Genomic DNA, 21470 nt, shown 5'->3' on the forward strand with positions numbered 1-21470 from the left:
CATGAAAAATAATTAATCAATGCTGCAGAAAATCCTACTTACTTACCATATAATTGTGGTTTAATTTATTAAAGGAGTAAAGGATTTTTTTGTCATATAAAGTGAATGTTCAGCCTTGTAATTACAGGCATACCCCACTTTTAAGTACACAATGGGGTTTATTTACTAAAGCTGTAAAGCACAAAATCAGGCTCACTTCTGCATAGAAACCAATGAGCCTCCAGGTTTTATTACCAAAGCTTAATTGAATAATCTGGGGTTAGAAGCTCATTGGTTTCTATGCAGAAGTGAGCCTGATTTTGCACTTTCCTGCTTTAGTAAATAAACCCCATTGTGTAAAAGTGGGGTATGCCTGTATATATATGCCAAAATGCCTTGTCCATGCACATGGATAGTGAACATAGTGTAAGCTAAGTGCACTTTTACATTTAAAGTTATTAATTAGCATTTTTTTTACTCTGCCAACAAATCAGCTCTAATTATTTTCATTGTAAATCAGAAATTAAAGCATTAGATACAAGAATATGGACATGCTACACTCCTTAAACCTAACTGAAAACATTGCTGATTTTTTTTTACTTTGCTTTTAAATATGGTTAGTATACCAAGTCAGTATTGGTTGGTATATAAGTGGGTTGTCACCCTAATACAGGAAGTGCCTAAACAAAGCAGGATCTGTACATATTATTTTAATGAAGGCTACAGATTTTAAAAGAATAAAAGCAAATTTTGAAAATGTATTATCTTGATAAAAGCCTATATGTGAATTTTGTCATTGGGTTTAGATCTACTTTAGTGTTACATTGTATTACAAAATGCATGGATGCTGCCATGCTGAATATTTATTTTATAATATTTTTTTTAGTACAGTGTTGAGAAATCCCTAGAATTTTTTACCTCTAAACAATCCTGTTAAAATGCTGTGTCTGTTTTTGGACCTGGGATGGCTTACATACAAATTAACAAAACCACACATAAAATAATTGATGCGCTTGTTGCTGATTTTTATTTCCAGTAAGTGATTTTTAACCAAATGTGTTATTATTTAACAAAAGAGTCTTATTTCCTAAAGGAGTTTAGAATTGTGTGAATATTTACTTCAGTTATTTGGTTGGGTGAAAAACAAATTCCTGTTTCACATGATTAAATAAGTGAAGTGAATATTCACAATTTATCGCTTCTTGGCCTTTTGGCTTAGATCAAGTGTAGAATATTCACATAATTTATTTAGTAAAGTTTCTTGGCTTCTTTATTAAATCACCAAAATGGCTATCATAGATACAAATAGCACCAAGGTATTTTTTTCTTTATTTTTCTTTATTTTTTAGTACAGTACAAAAAATAACTGTTGATCCGAAATGCAATGCCCTCCCTGTGAGCCGAACAGAAAGCAAAAAGAACGTTATCTTTCTTCCATAAACTGCTGATCTCCCCACCCACCACATATCGAAGTCTAACAAACTTGGATATGTTTGAAGTCCAGCCTGGGTATCAACCATGGCTCCCTCCATAGACACAGTGGAGGAGTAAATGTGGCCACCCGGAGATAGTAGGTGTGTGAATCACAGGCTCACCAGGTTAAAAAAGAAAACAAATACAGTCACAACATCTAAGGACTAGTAGACTGCAGTGTATTACATTTTTGTTTTATGGTTTAGACACACTTTAAGCTGCCCTTACAAACTGACAGCGGTATAAAAAATAATTTGTATACTGTTTACCACTGTGAGGAGGATTTTGTGACAGGATCCGGTGCATATTTAGTGTAAATCAGATTGCCAAAGTGCTTGCCAAAGGTATTTTGAGTATCAGATTTACCATTAACCCTGTATCGGTTCTCCCTATAAAATATATAAATATAAATAAATAAATATATATATATATATATATATATATATATATATATATATATATATATATGTATATATATATATATATACTCAATGTACGTAAAGCAGTAGTAAACCCAAAAACAAACATTTATTATATTGCAGCTTACCAATTCTTAGATGTGATGGTTGTATTAGTTTTCATTGTCGCATCTAAATCTGCAAATACATGTAACACTGCCTTCCCCCCAGACTGACAATTCTGCTGTCTGCTGTGCCTCCTATGCTCCATCATTCAGAGTTGTTTCTCATTAATACAGGATGTGTGTTACTGACCAGATCACCAGGTGAAAACAGAGGGGAAAAAAGACAAAGAGAAAAAAAAGATGCAGCCACCAGATCTACTGATTGCTAAGCTGCAATATAATGCATTTTTTGTTTTGGATTTAATACCACTTTAAAGCAGTTCTAAAGTGTAAGGTTGTTTTACCCTAATACATTATCTGCATTAAGCTAAAAACTGGGCTACCTATCTCCATCCCTAAACACCTACCTGATTCTTGTCACGGTTCCAGCGTTGTCTAAGGCTACAGAACTCCTCTCTACTCAGTACCTGATTTCACAGCATAAACTGAGGGCAGTGGAGCCAAAGGATATTTCTACTGCCAGTCAATATCTTGTGAGAAGGAAGCAGGGATGTGGCTTATTGGCGCTGTGTGTGTCTATGGATGCAGACAGCCTGGCTCGGGAGCACGCATGCACATGTGACTCCTTAGCACCCAGAATAGGGAGAAGCTGACAGCACCGGTGGGGGACTTCCAGAAGAGAAGGTAAGGGATCTCTCTATGCAATATCGGGGCACAGAGCAGGTAAGTATAACCTAATTTTGTATTTTAAACCAAAAAAAAAAAAGCATAGTGTTTATTATCAAAGTACTGAAGCTGAGCAAAAAAGAATTTGCAAAACTGAACATGGGCTTTACTCATGAAATGGAAAGCAATAGATTCACTTGAATATTTCCGTTGTTTGCAAGTAGCTTTCCCTCCACTCTGTTTACCTGAGAAGACAATGGGGTTTATTTAATAAGCTTGAGAGTGCAAAATCAGGCTCACTTCTGAATAGAAACCAATCAGCTTCCAGGATTTATTGCCAAACCTTAATTGAACAAGCAGAGGCTAGAAGCTGTTTTTTTATGCAGAAGTGAGCTTTATTTTTCACGCTCCAGCGTCGATTGTACTTCCAGGAATAGGGAGTATTTGACTTCCTCTCATGTGACCATGCTAGTGCTTGGCGATTGGCTGCCCAGGTACCAGCACTGTTACATGTGGCAGAAGGAGAGTCCTACAGCCATATATAAACTCCAAAGCTGGCTATATACATTACACATAGATTTCTTTCATTCAGCCTGCAGACTGAGCAAGAGAAATCCACTAGGTTCCTCCATCCATAATCAGTGCCTAGTTTTGTATTCTTTCAGATGGCTCCCATGGCTGTCAGAATACCTGAACAGTGACTGCATGTGATTGGATGCAGTCACTGTTTGGCTAACAATTATTCATCGGTTTCTTTGACAAAATTTGATTAAGCAATTGACTTTTGTTGACCATGGTGGTGCACCGCAAGCTCCAGTTTTGGCTGATACAGCCGAAATTTGAGCCGTGTATGGCTGCCTTAGGCTTCATGCACACTGGGGCTCTTCTAAACGCTCTTCTCTTGGCAGTAGAAAAGCAGCTGCAAAAATGCTGCTAAGTCATGTTTTTTTAAACCTGTTTAAGCACATTAAGCCCTTCGGGGGTTTATTTATTAATTTATTCTGGCCATTGAAAATGAGAGAATGCTTATGCGCTAAAAGCACCTAGCGTTAATGCGCGTTTAGGCACGCCAGGTGTTTTTTGCCAAAACGCTCCTCTCTTGAACACGCAAGCGATGTTTTTTTCTGCCTATAAACTCCTGTAAATGCCTATTGTATGTGTGCATGGACACACAGGTTAATATGGAGGGGAGTTTAGAGGCAGATAAGAAAAAAAAAAAAAGCTCAAATGCCTGTAAAAGCAGAATTTGTTGAGCTCACGTGTGAATAAGGTCTTAAAGTGGAACAAACGCAAAAAAATAATTGTGAACAGACAAGATTTTTCAAGCAAAAGAGACATGCTATATCTTTTCTTCATTAAAGTTACTTACCTGTCTGTCAGGCCCTGTACACTGAGCTGTACATGCACAGCTCGGTGTATTTCTTACACGGAGCTGTGCATGCGCAGGAATGACTGAACTCATGTGCAGAAGTGACATCATCTTGGCCCGGGCAATAGAAATGGCCGGGGATCAATGCCCAGAAGCCAGCGGGCTGAAGATGTCAGTGGCCTACATGGAGCTCCAAAGCATTGCAGCGCTGGAGAAAATGTAAGTATAGTTCTGTTTTAAGTCATGCCCTGGAGCTAACACAGGGATTATTCTTCAAACTCCTGCAGAAGAAGAATAAAAAGAAAGCAAGCAGCTGTGGGGGGAATAGGGAACATTAAAATGAACCTGCTGCATTGCCATCCATGAGCAGAGAACAGGTTTACTTTAAGACGTGATCAGGGGTATGATGTAAAGTATATTAGAGCAAGACTACTTGTGAGCATCAGAGGGGAGGGAAAGCTTATGAATCAAGCTGCATTGGTATAGAAATCTGTCTCACTGCTGCTGTTCCTTAATGCCTAGCTGTGTGGCAAGATTGATAATCTCCTCTTGTGATCTTCCTTCATATGTTAAAGATTCCTTGTAAACAAAGACTGCGCTGAGCACTATGTGTACTTTAACATGGCCACATAACATAACCACACTATAATTTTAGAAACACCACAACCCTTTCTAGGAAAGAAATTACTTTTTATGGTGTCCTTATGCTTTGAACCACAAGAAACGATGAGAAGAGCACAATATAATAAAGCCACATACTGCAATGCAGCCTATACACACATTGTTAAACTCCAACTTCAATGGCAGTTTAACAATCAATGTGTGCACAAGTACTCCTATTCCCACACACCCTATTGCTCTATGGTTAAGCCCCAAAAAGGGGTGAAATGCGTCAGTTGGAGGTGCTGGGTAGAATGTTCTCTATTGTGCTGGAACAATAAAGTTGGTTTTAAGCTTCTAAAAAGTAGTGGTATGCAACTTCATTACATTAAACTGATCTGTGTTGAGGGAACTGGAAATAAAAGAGATACAAGCACCTACAGCTAGCATGCTCACTGCAAAGCTAATACTACTATGTAAGGCTTTGATTTTTGTTCCTGGGTGTAACCCCCATCCTTAGCATTTTACAGTTTGGGCAGGATAAAAGCAGCCATGATGCAGAGGAAGTGTTCAGTACTACCCTCATCAAATAATTCTCTGCAGCTATTACCTTTTGTACCACCACCCCCTCAATTTAGAATGTAAGCTCTATGAGCAGGGCCCTCCTGTACCTTTTGTATTGAACTGTACTGTAATTGTGTTGTCCCCCCTCTATACATTGTAAATCGCTGCGTAAACGGTTGGTGCTATATAAATCGTGTATAATAATAATAATAATAATACCCCGTGCAAGTTCGTTCAGTGGGAAATACACCTTAGGTCAGCCATTCAGCGGGAAACGGCCGAGATTTGAACCATTATTGGGCAGGCTGAATGTACCAAGTTGATCAATCGGTCAACTTGGGTACAACCAGCCTGCCAGATTTGCTTGCGATTATCTGCTGCTATAGCCGCATCTTCTCTCGGCAGGAACGGCTTCCCCCGCCCCCCTGCCAGAAGCAGACAATTGCTCAGCAGGAGGGATTACCCTGTCAGTACTGTGTTGATGGGGAAATAAAGCAAATTTTTTTTCCTGCAACCCGAAATTCGCACCATCTATTACCGGCCATAGGTACTCTTTCAAAATAATTGCTTTATGTTTTTTAATAAATAAGTTCAAACAAATGGTGATATTATTGGATTTCAGCAAGCCTTCACGATACCCAGCTTTATAATAAAAATTAATAGAATACAAGGTATATTGATGACTAATTTATCTTTTTCACAGCTTTACTACTGCACACCATGTACTGTGTTGTTAAAGGGATACATTTTTGGGTCTGATTTACTAAAGGAGGACAGAACCCAACCTGGGGACAATGGGAAAAAAATATTTTTGCTTGCACATAATTGACTGAAGTAAACAGAACTTCACAGTCTTCACTAAAAAATATTCAGGGATTTTAGTATTTTTTGTTGATGTTTTGATATAAGATTTTCTTTTATTTCACACACTAAGGGTTTGTTCTGTTAACACTATGTCTGTTGAACTGCATCTTTCTGCACATACATAGTGTGAACAGGGCACATAGAAAACACTTGTTTTTAATAGACATAGTGTGAACAAGCCCTCAAAATGGCTCATTCTCATTTGTGTCTTTCTTTGACAACTACTGCAGTAGATCAATTACAGGATAATCTACCCAGGGATCAAACTGATCTCTTTTTCCTTGAAGAACTAGGGGGCTCAGTTTAAATGCCAACCAGGACATTTCCTGCATGGAGTTTGCATGTTCTCCCTTTGCTTGTTTGAGTTTCCTCAGGGTACTCTGCTTTCTTTTCACACTCCAAACACATGCTTTAGAGGGTTTTTTGCTCCCCTTTGGATCGACTGTGGGCATGGGTTTTGCATATAAAGGTTTTCTATTTTTTTTTTTTTTCTGATGGTAAACCTAGATGGACTTATGTATTTTATTCAACCTACAAAACTAACTAAATACAATATGCTGGTAAGTTAATTGACTACTATCCTTATTGGCCCTAGGGAAGAGACCCATATGAATATGTAAAATGCTGTGTGAACTGTAGGTACTATATAAATACCTCTAATAAATATACCTCTAATAAACATTAAAAAAAAGACGAATCTCAATAAATATGGATAGAGATCTGCTTGAAAAAAGTGACAAAAAGTACTGTACTAAACAGAAAACACAGTAATGACTGAACATACCTGTTACCATGTGCAAACACAGACAGTATTTATTTTATTGTCACATGTTTCTATCATATTCATTGTTCTGGTTGAAGTTGCAAGTTGAAAAAACAATGCAATAATTATTTTCGAATAGGAATCGCCACGAGTTGTTTTTTTTTTTTGTTTCGTCACTACATGAAAAGTTTACTTGCCAACTGTCAGCATCACCCTCTGCATTGCCTATTTGTATATATATCTATTAAAATGTAAGTGAATAATTGAAATGACACAGAACGGGCAAAGCTAAAAGGACAATTAAAGCCTGGTACACACGATGAGATTAATGGAGGAATGATCATCCATTTTTATAGCATGCTAAAGTATGAAAAGTCTCCTAGGATACAATAAAACTTCAAAAGTGATGTAATGTGTTGTATTGTACTTGTATTGTATTTTCGGATGAAAACTGTACTGATTAAATGAAAATAGTAGAATCTGGTATTGTACAAGAAAAATTTCATGTTTGTCCCTATTAATTTTGGATGAAAGCTGTGTGCTAACGATCAGTTTACTGCATGATCGCTTTAAAGAAGTATTTTTTGTACGATTTTCTGATCATGTGTTTGGGCCTTACCTGAATTTTTTTTTCTTCTTTAAATTACTTCTGTCAACTAAAATTTTTTCAAAGTCTCCATTTTGATAAACAATATGGAGACTTTGGTATCCCTGGTATATTATTTACAGTTGTTTCAAATGTGCAGCCTATTGATCTACATTATTTTTCATGTTAAGCTGCCAGTAGCTTTTTAAACATGGTCTACATAGTCCTCCTGACACAGGTTTACTGGTGGGAAATAATCTGTCTAAAAAATAAAGTTTTACTTGACAAGTTCTAAAATGTTTTCATAGCAATCTGTGTTACTAATTACATTTTTATAAAACATAACATGTTCAATTGCAACATTTACCAACACTTTCTGATACAATTTTAAAGGTTCAAAATTACATATTGACCTTATTTGCTATACTTTTCTTTTCTACACATCAGCAAAATAAAAATAATTAAAATCACATAAATTAGATGAAAGTGAAGCTGTTTTCATGTTGTTGTTTTTTTTTTTTTTTTTTTAACAAAGGCACTATTTTTTACTGCTAATAAGTAATACCAAAACAAGCTTAAAGAAATGAAAGCGGATCTATCATTAAAGTTCACACTTCAAGCACATGTAAACTTTATCAAAACTCATTTAAAAATTTTTGCTTAAAAAAAGAAAAGAAACAGTTCCTGATTCAAAGAGGAAGACACTCCTGTTTCCCAGCTCTTATCCTAGGCTGCCTAGTCCTTTGTTTTCAGTCTGCAGTGAGATAAGAGGTTCAAAAAGGCTGTCTCCATAGGCAATGACAATTACCAACTATGCCTAGAAAGAAGCCTTTTATGTTAAAATACACTGGTTAAGTTCAGTTGTATAACATATATTTACAAGAAATGTAAAATAAATGAATAAAAAATATATAATTCTGATTGGGTGTTTAAATAAAAATGCAAGTCAGGGTGAAAATGATATCTGGATTGATCTACTTATATAGAGTAAACATGTTCAGAAAAAAAAAATGTTGTAAAAGATGTAAAGAGAACCTGTGTCCAGGAAGAGATCACTGGGACATACGGCTATCCTTTGGCTAAACTTTCTGCTTAAGTCTGTCAGGGTCTGGATTAACGTTACAAATAAACAAAATGTATAATTTGTTGTGTTTAGGCAAAGAGCAACTTCTCTCTATAGACCATGTTTTACTAAAGGAGTAGAGCACATTCACTTTCAAAGTACATTTCCACTTTGCACTTATCTTAATAAATGAAGTGAAAAAAATAAATATAAAAATAAATGAAAAAAAAAAAAAACTTTGCAAGTGAATTTGAGCTTTGAAAAGTGAATATTCTTTTTTAAAGTGAACAGTCTGTACTATTTCAGTAAATCAGGGTCAAATTGGTTGATACAAAGACAAAATAGGCTCTTCACTTTGCAAGGGAAGTTGCACTTTGCAAAATAATTTTCCACAAAGCTTCCTGAATGAAGTGAAGCTCTGCTGATTTCCATCATCCAATCATGTGCATGCTAACTTTTTTTTATTTTTATTTCTTTGCAAGTGATTTGGTACTCCTTGCATAGTGACATTTCATCACATTCACTGAGCTCTTGAAAGTGCAACTTCCCTTGAAAAGTGAACAGACTATTTGCCTTTAGTAAATCAGCCAATTAGTGTCTAAAATCATAACCTAAGGTACTAGAACTATTCGTTTTCCACTGCTGATTATTTTGAAATGTTGGGGGAAAAAAGTAAAATCTACTTCTGTAATGTATTATCTGCTCATATGACAGATTTGCACCTTACCCAAGTCGCTGCATGAAAGGCATTTTTGAATGCATTTATTGTGGGTCTTATTCACTTAAATAATATTCCCATATGTGAACTTGTCATATTGTCCTATAGTGTGACTAACACAAAAGGGATCAAAGGGGACAAGTCATGTCACACAATAGTTATATAAAATAACACTGCAGAAATGTAGGGCAGAAAGAGGCAATACTGAAATCACAGGTAGGTTTTTCATTTTTTTTTATGCTTTTCTCTCTAAATGTATCAGGGAAAATTAAAACACATCTGATTCCACAGTGGTAACAGAACTTTTAGAGAAATCCTAATAAATTATATATTTTTTTGTTTGTGTAGGACATTTGGGAATTAGTTTTAGTGTCCCTCTAGCAAATGAAATGCCAAAATGTTTACTGTTGTTATTATTAATATTTTCACGCTGAGTTTTGCTGTTTTTTTATTTTCATTAAAACTCTAAATAAAAAAGAACTTAAAACAAACTAAATTCTAAAAAAGTACAATAAATGTGTCCTTTTTTTGTAATCATCTTTATTAGTCCTGGTGTGATAACTCCGCAATTTTACTGTGACATATAAATGATAAACGTGCAAGAAAACAAAACCTTTGCAAAGATACAAAGAAGCAGGTAAGTCTCTTCAGCTCTCAATTCCAGAAGAAATTTTCTGATTTATCCCTGCATTTTCCATGCACTATTGGAAATACATGAATTAAAAAAAATATATAGACTAGGATGCTTTGTGAATGACTTTGGAAGAAGACATAGCAATCCAAGGTCTGTGAATCTTTCCAGCCTCTATAGTTAGTTGAGTATTACCTGAAGATATTATAAAAGTGAAAAAAAAAATGGAATACAATTTATTTATTATTATTATTTATTTATTATGATTATTTTTTACTTTTTAAAATAAAAAATTGCAAATCATACATTCAGTTCTTTCGCCTTTACATGTACCTACTGTGTCCTTCAGACCCAGATCACTAATTAAAGTGTGAAACTGTGAACATGTACAGGAACCATATTGCTTTTTGTTTTGGGGGGGGGGGGGGGGCATTCAATTTAAGTTTCAGGGGCCAATTTACTAAAGTCGGACAGATTGTTCACTTTACAAGGAAAATTGTCCAAGAGTGTAGTAATAGAGGTAAAGCTCCACTGACTTCCATTAGCCAATCAGGTACAAGCAAGTATGCCTTTCTGTATTTTCCTTGCAATTGATTGTGTATTCTTTGCAAAGCGATATTTCACCACATTCACCAAGCAAAGGGAAAACTCTTTTGCAAAGTGCAACTTTTTCTGCAAAGTGAACAATCTTTTTGTAAGTCAACTCCTCGGTGTAGGGTTAGTATACATGGCATTTTTATTTTGTATGTGATGTACATTTGTGAATCATCGGCAACCTTATGTGTGAATCAGATTATATTGAGCAGCATTTTAGTAGATGGTAAGTGCACTGCAAACACAAACCCAATATGCATCTCAAAAGTTACTTTTTCCTGAAAGCATGCTTCTTTCTGAAGCTGATGCTTTTGTACCCTAAACAAGATTTTATATGGATACTTGATCAACATAGAAGTTTTTTTGCTTTGGTTTCATCACACCATGTACCACCATGTATCACCTTGCCTGTGGCATTACTCACATTGACGTCCACTGCAGGAAAGACACTTCTCTCCTTAAAGGAGAAGTCCAGCCTGAGCTAGTTTGGCTGGGCTTCACCTATGGGTACATAAAGGGACCTATAGGTTACAGGAGTGCAATTTGTTTTGCATACCTGTGACCCGTGACTGAAGTCCTCTCTCTGTTGATGACACAGGAATCAGTCCAGGCACCTTGTCATCGCGACATTGGAAGTCAGGATCCGCCAGGCGCCTGGACCGACACCCGTCTCAGCCTCTCAGCGAGCCGCTGAGAGCCTGAGACAGCCGCTCCCCGCCCCTCCACTGCTCAGCGCTCCAGTGAGTTGGGGGAGTAGAGAAGAGGGCTGCTGATTGACAGTCAGTGGCTCTCTGCTGGGGTAGCTGTAAGAACCGAGCCATCGGCGATCGCTCGGTTCTCAGTGTAGAGGTGCCGGGGGACAGATGCAGCATCGGACCGATGCTACATCCACCTAGGTAAGTATAATGGGGGAAAAAACCCCAAACACATACTTCTCTTTTAATAAAAATTCTGTTTTTGATGAGTCTGTATATAATACAATAGTTTTTTTCTTTTTCAAAAACACTTGTTTAACATGTAAACTATTTCCTGCCAGCACTGGAATAATTATCTCCAACACCCCAGGTTGGTTGTACTAAAAATTCTGGCATTTTGTTTAATTAAATGCTTATGGCTACTAAAGTGACCCTCTCTCGTTTGCATGAATTATGTTGGTCAGACACTTAGAGCATCTATAGTCATGCAGAAGGTGGTATTTTAATTAATGAAACCCTGTTGTTAGACTATTCATTTGATTGGAAATCTTCCCTTGAGGTTATATGTGCATTTAACAGGTTTTAGGCATGTTATTTACCTGTGAAAACCTCCATTGTGTAGACATCCATACGTCCTGCTGCTGAGTGTCACCATCTTGGAAGTGATATCAACAACCCCAGTAGACTCCACTCAAGAGAAGCTCTATAGCAGTGATGGCGAACCTTGGCACCCCAGATGTTTTGGAACTACATTTCCCATGATGCTCATGTACTCTGCAGTGTAGATGAGCATCATGGGAAATGTAGTTCCAAAACATCTGGGGTGCCAAGGTTTTCCATCGCTGCTCTATAGTATCCCTGCTTCTCTCCTCTCCCTTAAGCTACATAAAATCATTTATGGAATGGAAAACCACCTTAAATCTCATTCACTGCCAACTTCAACCTTTCTACCTAGTCTATCCAGGGAACAGGGCTGCAAAAAAAAAGTTTTGGTGGAACAATAATGTTTACCAGATACCGGATCACTGGATTGTATTGCCTAAAATGTGTTGAACCGTTTCAATTTTTGTAAATGTGTATGAACTGTTATCTTTTGGAGAAATACCCAATAAAAATGGAAATGAAAACCAATGCAAGGTAATTGTTTAAAATACTTGATATCGTTGAGCTTTTACCTGAAATGTTGAAAACTAGCGTCTACTCATTCACCATTCTGTTCAAATGTACAATCACTAGTCTGGTAGTGTCAGGAACATTACTGAAGAATCTGTGAAGTTGATTTACTAAAATTGAAGAGTCCAAAATCTGGTGCAGCTCTGCATAGAAGCCAATCAGCTACCAGTTTTTTTTTTTTTTTTGTTAAAGCTTAAAGTGGAACTAAAGGCAAAACTTGTCTGTGCCCCTGTTATGCCCCATACACACGATCAGAAATTCCATCAGAAAAAAACTTGGATGGTTTTTCCGACGAAATTCCACCCAAGCTTGGCTTGTATACACACGCTCACACAATGGTTCTCGGAACTTTCGACCGTCAAGAACACGGTGACGTACAACACTACGACGAGCAAAGAAAATTTAGTTCAATGCTTCCGAGCATGCGACCGAAAAATAGAGAACCTGCTCTCAATCTTTTGCTAGCTGGAATTCTGACAGCAAAAGTCAGATGAAGCATACACACAGTAGGAATTTCTGACCAAAAGCTCACATCCGACTTTTTCTGGTAGAATTTCTGATCATGTGTATGTATCTTGTTTACTATTATCATTGAAAGTGAACGAAAATCCCACATTTTGGGTATTCCTCAGAAAAGTAATAGAGGGGAAATCTTCCAATAGGGAAACTAGTTCTGGTGACCTGGAGGTCCCCAATGAAATTGCCATAATTTGCAGGGATTTCCTCTAACTTCCTGTTTTGTTATGAGACAGGAAGTTAAGGGAAATCTCCACCATGGGACACAAAAAAAATCAGACAGAGGTTATAACCCTCCTTTACTCTATTCAAAATGAAAAAAATAAGTTTTGCTTACAGTTCTACTTTAATTGAACAAGCTGAAGTTAGAAGCTGATTGGCTACCATGCACAGCCGCACCAGATTTTGCACTCTCCAGTTTTAGTAAATCAACCCCTGTGATCACTCTACAGAAAAGGTGAACAATCTATATATTGCCGTCTTACCATCCATTACTTTGGTTTATAGCCTCCCTGGCCACGGTTAGACATACACACAATTTTGATTTGCGAATGAGCCAAAACCCCCAATAATTTATACACACAATTTACCAAGGACATACTAGATGTTTCAGAACAACTCCAGAGTCATAATTTTAGCTTTAAGTAGAAAAGATTTAGAATAAAAAAAAATATTGAAGTGTTTTTAGTGTATTTTCTAAACATTCACTCACCTTTTTAAAAAACAAAAACAAAAAAACGGTGGGTCCAATTGTAAAATCTGGACAAAGCAGAACATAGAACAGAAGTGTACTTGCTATTTATTGTGACCAGTTCGATTTCTTGCTGCATTTGTGTATAGGGAATTAAACATCAAACCTGGTTGGTCATTGTGAGCAACAGTATTAATTTTAGGTCCCATTTAGATTTGTACGTTATGGAAATATGTGGCAATGAACATTACATGCTTTGCTGCATGTGCGTTGCCCCTATGCAATGCACATGTTCTGCAGCATGCTACAACACATGACAAGACACTATAGTCCGACTTTCAGTAATAAGGAGAAACAGTAAAATTTTGAGAATTAATCTACCTAATAGAGCCACACACAGCAATAAAAACCGACAGGGGTTGTAATCCTTCTTCATTCTATCCATCCCACTGGATATCACATGAAATAAAATAATGAACATTTCGATGAAATACCTCATACCTTTTTTTTTTTTTTTTAGCAATATGTAATAAAATTTAAATTGGCAAACAACTGCAGGAGTGCTGTTGGATGTACAAATTATGATCATTTTTAAATTTTGGGGGTCGCTGCTTTCAGGAAATCTCTGAATTAAAGTGGATTTAAACCCGATTCATGAAATCTGACCTGGGCACATATATCTCTCTCCAAAGCTCTGAGTCCCCATGTCTTTCTGCTATTTTGTTTCTCTGTTATCAGCAGGATAACTTCTGACAAGTTCTCAGAGAAAGGAGATAAAAGTAGCTGAAAATGTGTGTGGGGGGTTGCTATAAATAGATTAACAGAGAGTTTGTCTTGTCACAGCACAACTCTGAAAGTATCTTTGTTCTTCTGCCTATGTGGAGTGAGGGTGTGTGCCTTTCCTCCAATCAGCTGTCTACCAGTGTAAGCCTAGACTTCACTCCCAGTGCTGAATGAGGAGGTGAAAATTCTAATCTAATGTAAGAGTTCTAAAGACTATAGAAAGTGAAAGATAGCAGATAATACATGTAAAACGTGTGTAGGGTGATTTGTTTAATCTCTGTGTATCATCTGAGGCTGTTCACTTCACTTTCGTCTTTAGTTTTGAAGTTCATATTTCTCTGTGTTTATTTGAATTTGGTTTGACTACTTTGGGTAGAAAAGCAACTGGGACCATGGCAGTGAAAGAATCAAATACTTTAGTCCTTTTCACTGTTGAGGCCCAGTTCACACTGATGTCGTGTGGGAATCGCATGCGATTTGGACATGAATTGTACAGCATTCCTGTTTAAATCAAATGCAGTTCTGCAGCAGTGCGATTTGATCCATGCATGCTGTATGCCTCAAATCGCACCGCATCCGAACCAAGTAGTAGACTTAGTAGACATAAATGATATATGCTTATTTTGGATGCATGCATATACACTACATCACAGCCCTGTACTACACAATCGGGTCATTAAATTTTACATATAGGTACACACAGCTAGCATGACAGTCAGGCAACTAGCAACTTCAGCATAAGGCCTCATGCACACTGGTTTCTTGTAAACGCTGTTTATCCTGACAGGAGGAAATAAACTCATCTAAGCTGCATTTTTTCTAAAGAGTATAACAGAGTTTGGATATTTAGATATTTCATTGGCCAGAATTTTAATTTATTCTGGCCATTGAAATAAATAAACACTGAAGTGCTAAACGTGCTTACAGTTTATGCGCCTTTATGATCGTTTATGGGCGTTTATGAGCATTTATGTACATTTTTCAGCATTCAGCGTTTTTTTGTTTTCAGAAGAACTGCTCTTGAACACAATTTTAACAGCCCATAAACTCCCCTGCAGATAAACTGCTAAAAATCTCCATGTGTGCACAAATGGACACATATAGAGTAACATAGAAGGGTTTTTAAGGGCTGTTATAAAAAAAAAACACCCAAGCTCACAAAAAACTTGAGTTTCACAGCAGCAGTGTGCATGAAGAAGTTTTTAGTTACAGCTTTCATGGTTTCTCCTGGAAAGGTTTCCTTCAAGCTGTAATCAAGAAGAATGTATTCATCATAGACAATACATTTTGGGGGCAGTTTACTATAGGGATCAGTAAGTTGGTTTGGCAGGGTATATTGCTACAAGAAAAATGCCAGTGTTAAAATGCTGTGTTTAGTAAATCAGCACTGGGAGGAATATGAAAAGGCATTTAAAGCTTAAAGCGGAGGTTCACACAAAAATTGAACCCCTGCTTTTCGGAACCCTCGCCCCATCCGGTGTCACATTTGGCACCTTTCAGGGGGGAGGGGTGCAGATACCTGTCTAAGACAGGTATTTGCACCCACTTCTGGGCATAGACTCCCATGGGAGTCTATGCCTCTTCCTGTCCCGCGGCGCGCTGTCTGCTGGGACACACACGGGTCTCAGAGACAGGGCGGATCATTCTCATTGCACTGCGCGACTCGCGCATGCACAGTAGGGAACCGAGAAGTGAAGCCGCAACGCTTCACTTCCTGATTCCCTCACCGAGAATGGCGCCAGCAGCAGCTGAGAGCCGAGCGATTGTTCGGCTTCGGCTGCCAACATCGCTGGACTCCAGGAAAGGTAAGTGTCCATTTATTAAAAGTCAGCAGCTGCAGTATTTGTAGCTGCTGGCTTTTAATTAAAAAAAATTAGCTGGACTACCTCTTTAAGTTAACTGCTAAAAAAATTAAAAATCTTCTCCTTGCAAGGTAAAGTCATAATGTGATAGCATGCATCGCATACTAGCATACTATGAAATACTTACCTTGAAACAAAGCCCTCCAGCAACGTGCTGTCACCGCTGACATCACTTACATCTTCACGCAGGCTTTCTTCCGAGCTCTGGCCACTGAAATGGCTGAGCCATGATGATGTCAATCAGGAGTCTCGGGTGTGGTACAGAGCTCTGAAGGAACGCAAGAGTATGTTGTTCCATGACGTCACCGGCTGCAGAGACACTGAATACAGTATCTCCTAAACAGTGCAAGATATTCCTTGTACCTACAGGTAAGCTTTATTATAAGCAGGTACAAGTGTCCAATGGGACTTTACTACCACTTTAGGAGGAGAAAAGCTTATACAAAGATGTTTAAAGGAACACTGCCATTAAAGTGTAGCATTTTAATGCACTTAGGGATTACAGCCTTTCAGTCTAATGCCCTGTACACACGAGTGGATTTTCCGTCGAAAAAAACTTTGATGGTTTGTGGGAACGTGTGCAAAATTGTGCACTTTCATCAAAAGCATAGGAACACGCTGCCCTTTTTGCAGACGCCCAGCAGTGCCATTAAATTCTTATTACCCCCCCCCCCCCCCCGCACATCTGCGATCGCACGGTTTTTTGTGTATGTCAAAATGCGTGGTGCTAAGGTTTTAGTGTGGCATGATTTCTCACAAGGGTCAGGGACTTATTTTGAGTGCTTCTCGCACATATCGAAGCTCGTGGAAATGAGCGGAAACTGCGCAAGTGCTCTACAATGTTACATGGTCTGAATGGAGCCTGAGAGGCATGTATAGTGTTTGTGTATACAATTTCTATAAATACTACATTCAGGCAAAAAAAATTCTAAAATATTTTTTAATTCTTTGTAATCAGGTAAATCTAAAAAATTGCCATCCTCAGGCACATGGACATTTTCAGGCATCAAGTATACACTATATTGTCAAAAGTATTGTGACGCCTGCCTTTACACACACATGAACGTTAAAGAGGTTGTATACCCCGCTTTGTGATTTTTCCTACAGTTAAGCCTATAATAATGCTTACCTGTAGGTAAAATGAATACCTCCTGTCGTTATATCCATTTGTGCAGATTGTTGTGGCATATTTGGGGTTGAGTTTTGTTGAATATGATAGGTGGGGGATGCATTATGTCTCTGTAACTGTAAGTTGTAAATGTCTTTACCATGTGATGTACTGGAATGATAAGCCTCACTGAATTCTTTTCCTTTTCTGTACCATGTGTTTTCTCAATAAACATACTTTGATTTAAAGAAAAAAAACGAATATATGCTAAATGTGCACTGTTTAGGATATATTCGCCCTGCATGCAGCCGCAGACGCCAGCAGCACATGCGCTCTGAAGGGAGCTCCCGTGCGCATTGCATGGGAGTGACGTCATCGCAGCTCCAGCCACTCACATGGATGGACCCCGTGAAACTGGAAGTAACGCCAAGTCAGCCATCTCAGTGGTGACCGGGCACCACTGCAGGAGCTTCGTTCTAAGGTAAGTGTTTCATAATGAGCTAGTATGCAGTGCATACTAGCTCATTATGCCTTTGTCTTACAGGTTTTTGTTTTTTTTCACAGGGTTTACAACCGCTTTGTATTGAGTTGGCCCACTCTTTGCCACTATAACAGCTTCAACTCTTCTGGGAAGGCTGTCCACAAGGTTTAGGAGTGTGGGAATGTTTGACCATTCTTCCAGAAGAGCATTTGTGAGGTCAGGCACTGATGTTGGATATGAAGGCCTGTCTCAGCTCTAATTCAAAAGCCTTACTCCTAGCTGAAAAGTCAGAGTCTTACAAAGTAAAAAAAGCTAAATTGGGGGGAAATTATAAATCTTCCATATGTAATACATACAGTAAGCCATTAATAATTTATTGAGGTCAATTCCTGTCTTTCCACTGGCTGTGGAGGAAATACACACAGGAAGTGATGTAGACAAGGATACACAATACCCAGCAGCACATATGATGCCATTAGTAGGCATTAACCTATTGCTATCCACCTCCCACCATTGAACATAAACCTATTATTGTGTAATTTAATTTCCTGTACCTAACCTTACTGAACACGTTCCTGCCCCTGAACATTTACCCTTTTCTATATCTATGTCATTCAACCCTACCCCAGTAAATGCATGATATCCGTTGATTTTGCTTGTTTTTGAATGTACATTAGCCCTTTACTATGCAACCCCGGTCATTGATTACTTCCTGCTTACTGCACACATTTCAGTCATTGTACATTAACCATTCACTGGACATCCCCCATTAAATTTACATTCATTTTTTGCCAAAAAAACCCCCATAATTACTACATTTTAACCCTTTACTTCACCCCAAATTTACTGTGAATTAGACATTTACTATGCGACCACTTGGGGCAGTTCTTTTTCAGCTTGCTGTACACCTTCCAGTGACTGTAAACAAACCTGTCAATTTACATTTTGCATTCAATGTACGTTAACCCATGCAACCCCAGTCACTTGACATTAAATCCTTGCTAAGTTACTGTACTTTAAGCACTTTACACCCTGTGCTGTAAATATGTCACATTAATCACATTAATCAGCTGTATAAACTCTCCTATACATTATATATTCTATGCTGCTCATATCCATAATATAAAATTGAATGGCGGATATATATATATATATATATATATATATATATATATATTCTCTGCAGTGCTAGGCTATATGCGCTACTCTGTACATTATACATATTAGGTGGATGGGTCATGATGTTGTGGTAGGTGGTCATAATGTTATGGCTGATTTGTGTATACTCCAGACATGCCTTTCTCAAACTTTTTTCCCCCGGGGGACCCTAATAAATCATTTTCAGGTTTCGGGCAACCCCTGATAAAACCCATTCATTGGGGGTCAGTGAGAACAATGCCCCTTACTTTGGTGGCCAGTGAGAAGAATGCCCTATTTTACAGTGGTGGTAAGAATGGCCCTCTTACAGAGAGCTATAAAGATCATTGGTGTCATACCACTGGCTCCTCCAAGTGGCATTGGCTTAGAAGTATGTAGGCACCATCAAACAGGAGGTAAATCAGCCACAGCTCAGGGAACCCCTAGCCACCTCTGGAGGAACCCTGGTTGAGAATGGCTGTTGCAGACTATTCAGCTTTATACACTGTGTCGTACATATATACTCTGCATGGCTTAGAAGCTTATATTTACCTTTATATACTAAATTGCCTTTACCTTTATATACCAGAATTACCTGTATACTACATACTGAGCAGTTGAATGAGTCAATCTCTGTTATTCCAAGCTGTCTAGCAGTGTAAAATGTATAGCAGTGCACGTGCATGCCACGGGGGTTCTTCTACTTCCCATAATAAATTCATCATAATATAGTTTTAGGTATTAATAATCAAACATAAATAGATATCAGTAAATATTGTAGACATAAAGGATTGCTTATCAAAACACTTCTGCACAATTTGAGTACACCAGTAGTAAATGCATTGTAAGTACCAGAGTAAAGGTGGGGACCCCTACCAGGAGGTACATCGTAAACACTGGCTTTCACAAACGTATGCACCTTTCCAGGAGGAGCATACGTTAAGGTCTTCTTTAGACATGTGGTTAGAGGGCAGTAAAAATGTGCAGTTGAACTACATCTTTACTGCCCGCCAACCACCCACCACCCCCCTTAAACTGCAACAGGCAGCAGACGGGGATGTGTACATGCTGTGGCTAACTTGGCCAAACTTATATTGCTTGGCGGGCGTCAAGCTCGCCAAACGATACACATATAAGTCACATGTACTTTCCTATTAAAGCCCAACTATTGGCAGAAGGATTAATCTACCCTTGCAGTGGGACATCCCCACACTGCAGCAAAGGTTAAAAACTAGTTTTTGCCCAGGGGTAGAGGAATAGTAATACTTACCTTATTTCTTGCTCCAGCAGAGTCTTTTTAGTGGTGCAACTGACCCTGCAAAGCCTCCTCTTTAAGGCGTTTTAGGCCGTTGTCACCCTCCTGCCTCCTCTGCGTACAATGCAGACTTAATAGCTCTGCATTTTATATGGGGATACGGAAGGATTGCCCACAAATTCTCAGAGACGGCCGCAGGGGGGGTAAGACGTAATGTGCAGCCTTCTCATCAACCCCTACATGTAATGAGCATTTACCCCTTGTAATCTCCCCCACACTACAAGGGGTAAATGCTCATTACATGTGGGGGGAGATGAGAAGGCTGCATTACCCCCCCTGCGGCCGGCTCTGACAATTTGTGGGCAATCCTTCAGTATCTCCATATAATGCAGAGCTACTTTTCTTGCCAGTTAAATTTCTGGCAAGAGAAGTGTCACTAAACCCACATCATAAAAAACTATCAATAAATGGAGTATTATATGTTATTTGTACTCACCCAGTCACTATGAGATTAATTTTCTGTATTCTGAAAAAAAAAATGGTTGATCCTGCTGCTCTCTATCTCCACCTTCTGTCCATTTCCCAAATTCAGCTAGATATTTTGCAACTGTAGTGGCAACCTCACACATGCTCAGTTTTCAGTGAGTTTTTATGCTGAGCATTTCCCCCCTATCACATCAGAGCAGCCTATGTGACTATAGAATCACACATGTGGGTGTATACACAGTGGTAAATGACAGCCCACTCCCTCCCTCCTCCTCCATGCCTACTAACCAGCTAAACACAATGGGGGCGGAAGATTACTTGTAGATTAATGGTTGCTTCACCTCCTTGTTATTCTAAAACATAGGCTGGAGGGGCATGACACAGCCTGTGACTGGCAGAAATCCACCCACATAATGTTATTGCCAAAAAAATTATAAAGATTTGATTTCCAATATTATATTTGTATAACAATTTAGAACTGTTTATTGATATGAATTATTTATTTTTACTCTGTATCCCAAAGGCTGCTTTTTTATTTTGAACATGTGACCACCAGCCAGGGCCATCTTAATAGCATCATGGGGCCCTAGGCAAAGTAATGCTATGGGGCTCCTACAAGCCTGCCCAATTTACGCACCTACTCCTAAGAATTAAAGTACAATATTTTCTACTTTCTGCTTTGAAACATATAAAATTAAAAAATTGTAAAACATTTCTTCATAAATGTAGGCCAAAATGTATTCTGCTACATGTCTTTGGTATAAAAAATCCCAATAAGTGTATATTTATTGGTTTGTGTGACAGTTGTGTCTACAAACTATGGCATGTATATATACTATAATTATTATTATACAGGATTTATATAGCGCCATCAGTTTACACAGCGCTTT

The 21470-nt window shown here is 38.2% G+C and overlaps 1 long non-coding RNA gene and 1 pseudogene across 1 annotated transcript in view; one reads left to right on the forward strand and one right to left on the reverse strand.

The window, feature by feature from the left end:
- Positions 1-21470, reverse strand: part of LOC143940367 (uncharacterized) — a 122545-nt gene that overhangs the window by 53160 nt on the left and 47915 nt on the right. The gene's annotated exons all lie outside the window — the stretch shown is intronic.
- On the forward strand, positions 1174-1262 carry LOC143941787 (U2 spliceosomal RNA; annotated as a pseudogene).

This window comes from Lithobates pipiens, unplaced genomic scaffold, assembly GCF_037356315.1.
Source record: "Lithobates pipiens isolate NorthernLeopardFrog02 unplaced genomic scaffold, aLitPip1_a1.2 Scaffold_3, whole genome shotgun sequence".
NCBI classification, from domain to species: Eukaryota; Metazoa; Chordata; class Amphibia; order Anura; family Ranidae; genus Lithobates; species Lithobates pipiens.